Below are 13,252 nucleotides of genomic sequence, written 5' to 3'. Positions count from 1 at the left end.
TGAAGTGTGAAGATGTGGTCAATTGTTTGGTAACCCGAGCAGAAGTCTACCTGTCCTCTAGCTCTAAGATATCATCTCTCTCGCTCTTCGAAAAGTCAGTAATGTAACATTGTGGTATAAAGCTTAGAGAAGGTGTTGATCAAAATGGGTAAATGACAATACTATCCTAGCTTTTAATGATGTATATAGACTATCTAGTCTACAAAAAGTTTATGCCACGTGTAAGGATAGAGTAATGAATGTATCCAAAACTATTTCTTCCTATGAAAGAAAAAATGACATGAATTTTACTTTGAAATTTCAAGCATCATATTGGGAAAGGACCAGCCTACCATCCATAATGTCTCTTAGAAATCCAACAATAAAAACATAAAACCCAAATTAAATAGAAAGTAGAAAAAAGACTTGTGATAGAAGAGTCAGAACTATTTGAAAAAGAGATTAGTTCACATATCAGCCATTAAGATCACTAAATATAAAAGACAACATCAGTTCAAAACAGACAACAACAATTTCAGTAGCTTAAACCAATTAAGATGCCAGCAACTTACCTAATGAACATTTAACAAATAAGCTAATACACTTGCCATGTATAAAAGGCATTTTACATTCTTCTGTAAGGAACCAAGGTCCCATTCAGAAATGGACCCATCCAAGCCAGCTGAGAATAAAATGCTTTCTGAAAGTCCACAAAGGAACAATAGACTTTCGAAGAGGTGACGAGCCTCCTCAATAATGCCTTGAGGTGTGAAGATGTGGTCAATTGTTTGGTAACCCGAGCAGAAGTCTACCTGTCCTCTAGCTCTAAGACGTCATTCCTCTCACTCTTCGAAAAGACACTAATGTAAAACTGTGGTATAAAGCTTAGAGAAGGTGTTGATCAAAATGGGTAAATGACAATACTATCCTAGCTTTTAATGATGTATATAGACTATCTAGTCTACAAAAAGTTGATGCCACGTGTAAGGATAGAGTGATGAATGTATCCAAAACTATTTCTTACTATGAAAGAAAAATGACATGAATTTTACTTTGAAATTTATCATATTGGGCAAGGACCAGCCTACCATCCATAATGTCTCTAAGAAATCCAACAATAAAAACATAAAACCCAAATTAAATAGAAAGTAGAAAAAAGACTTGTGATAGAAGAGTCAGAACTATTTGAAAAAGACATTAGTTCACATATCAGCCATTAAGATCACTAAATATAAAAGACAACATTAGTTCAAAACAGACAACAACAATTTCAGTAGCTTAAACCAATTAAGATGCCAGCAACTTACCTAATGAACATTTAACAAATAAGCTAATACACTTGCCATGTATAAAGGCATTTTACCTTCTGCTGTAAGGAACCAAGGTCCCATTCAGAAATGGACCCATCCAAGCCAGCTGAGAATAAACGACCAGATGAACAGGACCTTGAGATAGACTGGCACCAGACAAGGGACGAAATCACAGAGTCGTCTCTACCTGGAATTGCCTGTCAAAAAAACACCAGTAATGTAGTATCTATATTTAGAACACAACTTTGGTCAAAATTCCTTCTCTCAACCAAGTAGGTAATCAGTCTCATTATAACATCATTGCTGCAGAATAAATCAAGAAATAGTGGTTATCTTATATGCCATAGTCACAAAAAATGCATATGACAGCAAAAACACGAACTCAAAACTGACAATCACACAAATACATACTTATAAAAACGTGAGCAGAGAAAGTAAAGTACATAAAATGCAAGTTCAAAAACCTAGAGAACAAAGTTACAAACTATATCAGAATTCGAAGCAAATATAATGTGATTGCTACAGAATAAATCAAGAAAGTGCCATCTTATATGCCATGGTCACAAAAGATCATGTGACAACAAATATACAAGAACTTAAGAATGGCAATCACACAAATACTTGCTGATAAAAATGTTAGCAGAGAAAGTAAAGTACATAAAATGTAAGTTCAAAATCCTAGAGAACAAAGTTGCAAACTATAACAGAATTCAAAGAAAATAATTGTTACTCATCCGAATATGAGAGTAGCTGCAGAAACTAGAGCATTCATACAGAATCTGACTCACAGGAGCAATCATTCACACATATTCTGGAATATATAAAATAGTGAGGAGTAAAATGCACAAGGATATCAAAAACTTAAGTAAAAGATCAAAAAATTTCACAATTGAAAACATGAACAAGAGGGTTTTTAGTGATGCCTTGTCATCCCTTTATGTATGTTAGTACATTGATTTTCTTTTATAAACTCAATGATACAAAGGTACGACAAATGTGGGTACAGCCTTGGGCAGGCAGGCCATATAAATACTCTTGCAACTATGCTAGATAGTCAACTGAAATCTTACATGTGTACCACAACAGTAATAAAATTCAAGAAATTCACTGCATAAAGGTTCCAAAACTTAAACAACAAAATTTACAAATAGCTTTAACGTACAGACTCCATGGATCATGGGCCATGGGATGAAACAAAGTGGAATAAAATCAGTGGCACTGCCATGTTCTGATTCTGAAGTTCAACAATTTTACTGCATGAAGGCTCCAGAACATAAATCACAAAGAGCTTGAATATACAAATTCTAGGGATCATATACTATGGCATGAGACAAAGTCAAACAAAATCTAGAGCCACTGTCATGTTTTGATTCTGGACTGGCACCTCATGAGCTTATGAATGAGAACACCTGTCCCGGCCTCCAACGGTGGCCCTCCTAATTCCAACTCTAAAATCCTAAGTTTATAGCAAAAACCATTCAAAACCCCTACAATCCTTTCAGAAAATTTGTAGTACAACTCCTCTAATGTTAATATTGTCAAGCAAATATGTCCTCCAATTGAAATGACTCCAAGTAAAATAAAAACTCTAACTAATCAAATACAAGTCTGAAAATGGGTGGAAAGCTCACAACAATCAAGGTTAAATAAACTCTGGGTACGCATCGGAATCCATAGAAGTCTCTAGAGGGGAAGCAGCAGCCATCCCAAATATATATTCATATGAAAAAACAGCAGAAAATTTTGGCAAATAATCAGAAGTTTCAGAATTCTAGAATTTAAACATTTATTTCATTTTGATTCCAGACACCAGAATTCTACATGTCATTCCATGACTATAACAAAATCTTATATTTCAAAATTCTGAATTCGTAATCCTACTGTAGACAAAATCAGTCATTTCAGATTTCTACATTTTACTAAGTAAACAGTAAACACACTTCATAACTTCTACAAAATGAGCTACCCCTCACTACCCCTCTTTTCTTCCTTCACCAACTGTGCTTCATCGTGATCCTTCTGAAACTCATTCACTTCCTTTTGGGCTATAACCTGGCAAAACACAACATACTTGCTGGAAATACATATAAATGAGTTTTGACCCCATTATAGGCAACTTAAAATTCAGGTTGCATTTGCTAGGATTCAACAAGCAGTTCCCATTGGAGTTTCTTCCTTCTTTCCTATATTTATGGCATACTTACCTAAAGGAGAAACAGTAACACTTGATGTTGTTTTGCTTCACCATCTCCTCTCCCTCGACCATGCATTCCATAATGGTTGATAAATGTGATATCACTGGGATAATACAGCAAGATATGAAAGAAAATGAAATGAAGAAATGATTTTTTTGTACTATTCTTCAAAGTTCTCCTTGGAACAATAAATGTTTCCTACAGCTCGGTCCTTCATATGTGCTATCCAAAGTTGACAAATTAATATTGTATGGCAAGTATGCCAAATCTGCTCTCAAAATGCCAGCTCTCATAGTTTGAAGGTGATTAAAGGAAAGCTAGGTTTTAATGTTTGATTTGTAGAAATTGAAGTAAATATGAATGGTCAATTTCTATGCTATAAATAATACATAAGGCGGAGAAGGGTTCTGCATTGCAACTCCCACAGATCACCAAAATGATGTTCCAGAATGACAGAATCATGCCAAATCACGAGAAGGCAACGCACACTTACATGGCTATAAGAATTCAGGGAAATGTCCAGAGCTGGCTGAATGAACAAAGGCAAATTGGAGTGTCTTTTGATAGTGTGGAGGTTCCCATTGCCTCTACCTTCAATATGCAATGGCAGCTCATGAACTTGGCATTTAAAGCCAAAGGACCCAGCCACCTTTTTACCCCCTCGTGTATTTATCCCCAATAGTCATTTTCCATTATGCCACTCTTACATTTGGCAAGGTTTAACAATTTGAGGGTGCGATAAATCTTTATGCGAGTGTTAGGCAACTCTGAGCTCAAGGATCATAAGGTGATTGGCCATTTGGTTTAGCCCAAGGTTGTTCTCTTTGAAGAGCCTGAATGTTTCAGCCCAGAAACCAACAACACCACAGAAACAGAGTTTGTCCTCCAAGTGTTAGGCATGCTTACAAAGGGTTTGACAAAATTCATGTACAAGGCATTGTCAAGTCATTGTGCTAGCAACTTTTATGCAATCTAATGCTATATACAAAGTTTTTGGTGAATTGGGTGCAGGTAAAGTGTTACGCAAATGCCTACACAAGAAGCATGCTTTCAAATCATGACCAAAGCATTCACTAGGGAAACTTTGATGTTGTAAGTGCAATCTCGAGATTTTGTGGAAGATATAAAACTCAAACTGCAGCACACACAATAAATCCATGTGGTTCAGAAACGGCTTCTATCTGCAGGAAAACAAATCAAACTATAGCAAATGCAGGGATTTGTTTCTCTTTCTAGTTTTACGCCTGAATGAAGAAGCCGATGGGGGAAGGCACATCCTAATCCTCCAATCTTGCTTCTTTTAAGGATGAGCTCAGAAACAAGCTACCAACCCCATCTGTTTTGATCTGTACTTTGCCTAGTGCATATATCGTCCAGATATAAAAACTGCTGTTGTTGGACATCTCTAAACAAAAGGTCACAAAACTTCACTCATTATTTGAATCAAACCTGTAGATTTTCCACGAAAATCTGCAACTGCTATGATGAACAATCTGAAACTAATTCTTTTCACCAAGACACACAATTTCTCTACGATAGATAAGCAGCAGAATAATCACAGAGAGAAATAAGCAGAGTCACACAATAACACTAAATTTTTCCTGGGAAAACCCACTTCTTTGCTTGAGAATTTATTGATAAAGTGCGAGCAAGATCTCTCATAAGCAATACAGTTTCACTAGAAAACACACTTGTTCTCACTGCTTAGAGAAACACCCTGCAAATAACCCTTATCCAGCTCACTTGTTTCTCCTTATTTCCTAGTGCAGAATAGGTTCTTAATCTTTAGGAATTTACTCCTAAATCCTAGCACAAACCAGCAAGGAATACTCTCTCTCAAATCTGCGTATAGGCTCCTCCTTAATACGCTCTCCTAGCAAGAAGCTCTCCTCACACAAACTTGTGCAAACAATAATGATATAATTGTGCCTTTCATCCAGTGTTCCACGGGGACTCGCCCCCCCCCTAGGGGTCTAGTTTCCTCGCTCCCCCGCACTCCGGGGACTTGGGGACGAGTAGGGGACGTTTCCCCACGCCCCCAAAAATGAGGAAACTCAGGGGGACGTGCCAGGGAGTCGTTTCCCTTTCCTGAGGGGGCGTTTCCGAAAAAGGGGACATGAGGGGACGTGGGGGAACGAGAGGGGGCGAGGGGGGGCGTGGGGGGACGTGGCACACGTTTATGCAAAAAAATAAAAACGATTTTAATTAACTTAACCCTAAAACTAATCTTTAATTAACAGTTAAACTAAGCGTAGGGTTTTGGAATTTCGCTGTTTCATGTTATAAAAACAGCAAGGTGAACGTATAACAACACACACAGCCTTCGCGTGTTGTGTGTGTTGTTATTACTAGATCTGATCACTCCCATGCATGGAACCTCGATGGCATCTGTTGGAACATTGCAGATTGCAGAATGGACCCTTGATATGGCTATCACATTGGTAATGTGATTTGGTTATTTGCAGGAATTCTGGAGTGCACATATTAGACAGAATTGAAGACAGATCTTGAGGATTTCTATCACTATGAACCGTCGGCCCTCTGATTAGACAAATTCTGAGTTTGATCCAAACAAATTCATTTATCTGTGGTTGCTGCTCAATATTACCCTACACATTCTGTGAGGAGATCATCCCTGAAGTGGTTACTCATCAATGCTTCTCTGCTTCTCTCAAAGCTCGGCTCTTCAAGATTCACTATGGATGATCAACATCAGAGGCTCCCTCTTGTGAAGAATTCAGTTTGTGACGATAAGAAATATTAGAAGGCAAAGAAGTTCAGCATCAAATTAACTTAACTTTTGTGTGGCAGTGCTTGCTTTCTAAAAGACACACTGATCACGTTGAAGTATTTTTTATTTCTCTAAGTAACCCTAACTGGTGTCTTACAAGTATCTGTATAATCAAGTTACAGTAATCCTTGAGGTCATTGTAATTTGAATTTAAACAAGAGTTTCAAAGTAAAGGAGCAGAAGCTGTAATACATATAGCCAAATTGTCAGATATGGAAGCTACAGGTTTAGATTGCAGATTTTTGGAGTTATGATAGAAGTATGAGTAATGTTCTAGACACAAATGTGCATCAGTGGACAGAGGCATTAGCATCTTGTTATGCCATCAGGAGTCTGCACAACAGTCACTCTTCAACAAGGATACAATTGACAATAGAATTCACATGAGCATAACACAACACTGTTGTTTTGTATATCCTTGTAATTGATACTATGTACAGATGGGCAAAACTCACCAATGATTATAGCAGTTTGGCCTAGAACTGAACAGAGTTGCCTTGATAACATATTGTTGAAGTTGCAGAGGACAGAAGTGTTAAGATTCTGAGATTAAGATCTTTTATTGATAACAGAGATGCAGGAAGAATAGATCTACAGTGATCTTCTACAACAACATTGTTGAGGTTTGCTGTGTATTATCAGAATGCTGAAGATGGTGGTATTGCTGTCTTTGTATTTTGTTATAATGTATGATCATTGATGTATGATTATAAATTAGAATTTTAAATTTATTATTTTATATGATATTAGAAATTTAGATAATGATATTCATATCAATGATCATGCTTTGCAGCTTTTCAATTCAAACCAAACTGTCATAGTGGACTCAATTAATAATTTATATTTTATATTTATAAGTTTCTAAGACCCTGACGCTCCCCCACGTTTCCTAAAAAATGGTGGGGAGCTTTTGCATAGGCCGCTCCCGCGCCCCCTCGCTCCCTCGTCCCGGAACCTTGGTGGAACATTGCTTTCATCCTTGTTTTATGCAATTCGATCCGTGCTATATCTGGCAAGTGCAAACTTAGAACACAAGTTGAGTTTGACTTGTTAACTAAGTCGAACTGACTCTTCAACTCGCCCTTGCCTCAATTAGAACTTGAAGCTCCCACTCGTACTCTTCTAAATTTGAACTCGCACTTGGAGAACAACATAACAGAGCCTCCAACTATGTGCATGAATTCACTGTCTCTAGGAACTCATACAACTCGACGAGATAGCCCATGGTAAAAGGAAAACACATCATGGTCTTTCTTGACTAAGGCACGAGCCAAGAAGACCTTCTTCGCTACCATTTTCAACAAAACCTCCGTCATCAAATTTCTACTAGTGGATCCACTCAACCTAGACAAAACATTGTGAGATATCTATATGTTCTACAATTTTCTTATTACTCTCTTTTACAATCATGTTGATTATCAGAAAGTGTCTTAAAGAGGGTCCCCTATTTTGGGGAAGAGCAAGACTTTTCATAACCCCATTGCTCCAAGAATTTAACCCTAATGCTATGTCAATTAGTACAATGCTAATTTGGGTCCACCTCTCAATTCCACCATTACATTCATGGTATTTATCAAGCCTTGAGGATAATATTGGGAATACATTGGGAAGCTATATAAAAATAAATCTCAAGAAGGCTAAGTTGGGATGTGCATATACACTTGCCTTTGCATTGAGATAGACCATAGTAGAAGTTCATCGAACTAAAATTTTTAGACAAGAAAGCTTTAAATGGACTCGGGAATCCCAGGTTTTGAGAATATAGCACTTCAATGCCAAAATAACTCAAACTGCAAAACACACAAAAAATCTAAGTGGTTCAGAAACGACTTCTATCTGCACGAAAACAAATCAAACTAAAGCATATGCAAGGATTCAACTCTCTTTCTAGTTTAACACCTATATGGAGAAGCAATGGGGAAAGGCACATCGTCATCCTCCAAACCTGCTTCTTTAAAGGATGCGCTCATAAACAAACCAGCCACCCCAATTGTTATGATCCCTACATTGCCTATTGCAAATATTGTGGAGATATAAAAAGAGCTGTTGTTGTTGATTTCAAAACAAAAGGTCACAAAACTTCATTCATTATTTGAATCAAATATGTTCATATGTAAATTTAATGGGTATTGACCTCCATCAAATTTGTACCAATGGATCCACTCGACCTAGACAAAACATTGTAAGATATCTCTATGTTCAAAGGTTTTCTTATTGCTCTCTTTTAATATCATGTTGATTATCAGAAAGTGTCTTCAGGAGAGTCCCTAGTTTTGGGGAAGACCGAGACTATTTGTACCCACATTGTTCCAGAATTTGACACTAACACCATGTCAATTAGTACAATGCCAATTTGGATCAACCTCCCAACTCCACTATTACATTTCTTGGAATTTATCAATCATTGAGGATATTGGGAATACTTTGGGAAGCTATATAAAAATAAATCTGAATAAGGGTAATACAAGCGTGCCTCTGCAATGAGATAGACCATAGTTAAAGTTTAAGTCTACCAAACCAAAATTCTTAGACAAGAAAATTTCAGATGGACACAGTGACCTTGGGGTATGAGAATACAGCATTACATTGATGCCATTTATCAATCCTTGCGGATATTAGGAATACTTTGGGCAGCTGTATAAAAATAAATTTCAATAAGGCTAAAATGGGATAAGTGCACCTACACTTGCCTCTGCATTGAGATTGACCATAGTACAAGTTTATTGAACCAAAATTCTTAGACAAGAAAATTTCAGATGGACTCGGGCCTTTGAGTATGAGAATACAGCAATTTGATGTCAAATTTATGAACTAACAAGTCATCTACAGGATACTTCACCCCATACGCAAATTCAACCACCAAGGAAAATAGGTCCAAACCCAAAACCAAAACGTTGGCAATCCCCAAAGTAGCCAAAGTCCACTAAAGAATGTGATTGAAAGGATAAAAGAGACATCATGAATCTGATAACTTTGACTCTAGTAAGGAGTTAGTACCTTCTATGAATTGTGGAAATTCAACTTCTAAATAAAAAATCATCCCTGTTGATCCTTCTTTAGGAGGGGTGGATTGAGGTCAAGAATAAGGGAGAAAAGGAAAAATAGAGGGATTATTTTATTCTTAGTTCCCAACATGCTTTCTTTTGTTCTCATGTTTAATCTCAAAACCAATTCATGCTTGCAAGCCTATTCTTATGTTAAATTATTAAGGTGTAGGGAGGATCTTCTTCTTGATTCTTATAAAATGTTCTTGTGGCATCTACCAAATGTAACCTATTTTATTTGTTATGAACAAGACTACATTTTTTCCCGCAGCAAAAAGAGAATGATATAAAGAAATTAAAAGATAGTGGTGCCCAAATCCTCTTTCCCTCAAAAATATCCCCAATCCTTTAACTTTTGCATTTTTTATTTTCATTTTTTTTCAAATCCATAATTTGGAAGCAAATCCATTGTAGAAAATATAATTCTTGACAAATCAAAAGTTGATCATCGGTCCAACAAATTCAATCCATACCAAGACAGTTTGCAGACCTTGGAAACATAAAATATGTTCTGTTTGCTTAGAAAAATGTGTTTCTTCCCCTTTCCTAAATTGTTAAAAATATTTAGTTGCAAGTCAAAGCACAAACTTTTGCACTCCAAAAAGCTTTTGCACCTCAAAATACTTCCCCATGGACAACAACATAAGTTTAAAAAAATGAATTAAATAAATAAAGATATTGTGGGATGATTAACTCTTGAAATGTCATTGAACAATGTCCAAGGTGGACTCAAAGTTTCCACTTACCAGTGGGCCACAACAGAAGGTTTAAAGAAAAAAATATGTTTTATGATTTAACGCTTAAATATTGTCATCGAAATTTCTAGAGTCAATTATTTGAGTTTCCACATGCTCATTGTAGTCACCAAATCAAGACTCCATAAGTCTTTGACAACTCAACTGGTGTTGTTAGGTTGGATAACTATGTTCCAATCCAAGTGGGCAAGTTGATATGAAACATATATCAACAAGTTTTACAACTCTGAATTTATTTATTTTTGAAAAAAGCCCTTCTAATGAAAAAAATAGCTGCAACAAGCTTTTAGAGATTCTTCTTTAAGGATGTGCTCAGAAACAAACCACCCACCCCAATTGTTATGATCCTTACTTTGCCTATTGCAAATATTGTGGAGATATAAAAAGAAGTGTTGTTGTTGTCGACTTCAAAACAAAAGGTCACAAAACTTCATTCATTATTTGAATCAAATATGTTCATATGCAAATTTAATGGGTATTGACCTCCATCAAATTTGTACCAATGGATCCATTCAACCTAGAAAAAACGTTGTAAGATATCTCTATGTTCAAAGGTTTTCTTATTGCTCTGTTTTACAATCATGTTGACTATCAGAAAGTGTCTTCAGGAGAATCCCTAGTTTTGGGGAAGACCAAGACTATTTGTAGCCACATTGTTCCCAGAATTTGACCCTAACACTATGTCAATTAGTACAATGCCAATTTGGATCCACCTCCCAAATCCACTATTACATTCATTGGCATTTATCAATCATTGAGGATGATGGGAATACTTTGGGCAGCTACATAAAAATAAATCTGGAATAAGGCTAACTTCGGATAGTGCACATACACTTGCCTCTGCATTGAGATGGACCATAGTTAAAGTCTACCAAACCAAAATTCCTACACAAGAAAATTTCAGATGGACTTAGGGATCTTGGAGTATAAGAATACAGCATTTTGATTTTGAATTTGTGAGCAAACAAGTCACTTAGTATAATGCCGATTTAGATCCACCTCCCAAAATCTGCCATTACATTCATGCCATGTATCAACCCTTGAGGATATTAGGAATACTTTGGACAGCTGTATAAAAATAAATTTCAATAAGGCTAAAATGGGATAAGTGCACATAAACTTGCCTCTGCGTTGAGATAGACCATAGTAAAAGTTTATTGAACCAAAATTCTTGGATAAGAAATTTTCAGGGCCTTGGAGCATGAGAATACAGCATTTCGATGTCAAATTTGTGAACAAACAAGTCATCTACAGGATACTTCACCCCATACGCAAATTCAACCACCAAGGAAAATAGGTCCCAACCCAAAACCAAACCGTTAGCAATCCCTGAAGTAACCAAAGTCCACTAAAGAATTTGATCGAAAGGATAAAAGAGACATCATGAATCTGATAACTTTGACTCTAGTAAAGGAGTTAGTACCTTCTATGAATTGTGCAAATTCAACTACTAAATTACAAATCATCCCCGTTGATCCTTCTTTAGGAGGGGTGCATTGAGGTCAAGAAGAAGGGAGAGAAGGAAAATCAAGGGATTCTTTATTCATAGTTCCCAACATGCTTTCTTTTGTTCTCATGTTTAATCTCAAAACCAATTCGTGCTTGCAAGCATATTCTTATGTTAAATTATTAAGGTGTAGGGAGGATCTTCTTCTTGATTCTTATAAGATGTTCTTGTGGCATCTAGCAGATGTAACTTATTTTATTTGTTATGAATAAGACTTTACAATTTTTTTCCACAGCAAAAAGACAAAGATATAAAGAAATTAAAAGATAGTCATGGGCTCCTCCCATTGGTAATGGGGAAGCCATGTGGTGCCCGAATCCTCTTCCCTCAAAAAAAAAACCCAATCCTTCAACTTTTGCATCTTTTATTTTCATTTTTTTTCAATGCCATAATTTGGAAGCAAATCCATTGTAGAAAAGATAATTCATCAGTCCAACAAATTCAATCCAACCAAGACAGTGTGCAGACCTGGAAAACATAAAATATGTTTACTTTGCTTAGAAAAATATGTTCCTTCCCCTTTCCTAAATTGTTAAAAATATTTAGTTGCAAGTCAAAGCACAAACTTTTGTACTCCAAAAAGATTTTGCACCTCAAAACACTTCCCCTTAGACAACAAAAGTTTAAAAATATTAGTTAAATAAATTAAGAGATTGTTGGATGATTAACTCTTAAAATGTCGTTGTACAATTTGTCCAAGATGGGCTCAAAGTTTCCACTTACCTGTGGACCACACTAGAAGGTTTAAAGAAAAAAAAAAATGTGTTTTATGATTTAACTCTTAAAATATTGTCGTTCAAAATTTCTAGAGTCAATTATTTGAGCTTCCACATGCTCATTGTAGTCACTAAATCAAGACTCCATAAGTCTTGAGACTGACACCACTCAACTAGTGTTGTTAGGTTGGATAACTATGTTCCAATCCAAATGGGCATGTTGATATGAAACAAATAGCAAAAAGTTCTACAACTCTGAAAATTTTTATTTTTATTTTTATTGTTAAACCTTTCTAATGAAAAAAGCAGCAGCAACAAACTTTTAGAGACTCTTCTTCATGCTTTAAAGCTCACTTTGTTCTTTCTTTCCCTTCTTAATCTATCGGGAGCCTCCTTATTGAAGACTTGAAGTTGTGACATGATTATTGATAACCATCATAATCTCTCATATCCAATGTTATAAAACATACACAATTAAAGATTGTTGACTCGAAGAAGCGAAGTGTTCTCTCCTTAGTTTCAGGTGACAACTCCACTAGGCACTAATGTTCATTCCCTTGTACAATCAATAGTACCCACGCATCCTTAATATTTTTCCTTTCTGTATTAGATCTTAGTTTTATAGATTGGATCAGCTTTTATCTGGTTTTTATGAGTGGCCCTTGCACTTGGAACTTCCAATTTGTATCAACACTAATGTAGTTAGCACTACCATTGACCTATTTATGGTCAATTGTTAGATATTAATAAACTTGGCTATCTATCCTCTTCGCCACTTATACCAATCAATCAATCTTTCTCCATTTTATGCTCTCATTTTTTAGTGTTCACATGTCACTTTGTATTCACAAATGGAATTTTTATTTCTTCGGATCTTCACTTTACTTCCTTGTCCATTATGCACAATACCCTCAATTGTATAATCTCTCATATCTTACCCTCCTCATCACATGTA

The 13,252-nt window shown here is 36.1% G+C and overlaps 1 protein-coding gene across 1 annotated transcript in view; it reads right to left on the bottom strand.

Annotated features, from left to right (window-relative positions):
• PCN (Transducin family protein / WD-40 repeat family protein) overlaps window positions 1-1,500 on the bottom strand; it is a 32,518-nt gene extending 31,018 nt beyond the window's left edge. Inside the window, exon 1 of the mRNA XM_089421924.1 lies at window positions 1,343-1,500. The gene's annotated coding sequence lies outside the window, so the exon portion shown is untranslated. The remainder of the gene's footprint in view (window positions 1-1,342) is intronic.
• Between the last annotated feature and the right edge of the window lie 11,752 nt (window positions 1,501-13,252).

The sequence above is a fragment of the Pinus tabuliformis genome, chromosome 6, assembly GCF_031772625.1.
Source record: "Pinus tabuliformis cultivar Carrire ecotype Pingquan chromosome 6, CPIR1, whole genome shotgun sequence".
Lineage (NCBI taxonomy): Eukaryota > Viridiplantae > Streptophyta > Pinopsida > Pinales > Pinaceae > Pinus > Pinus tabuliformis.
This window is presented reverse-complemented; position numbering and strand designations above follow the sequence as displayed.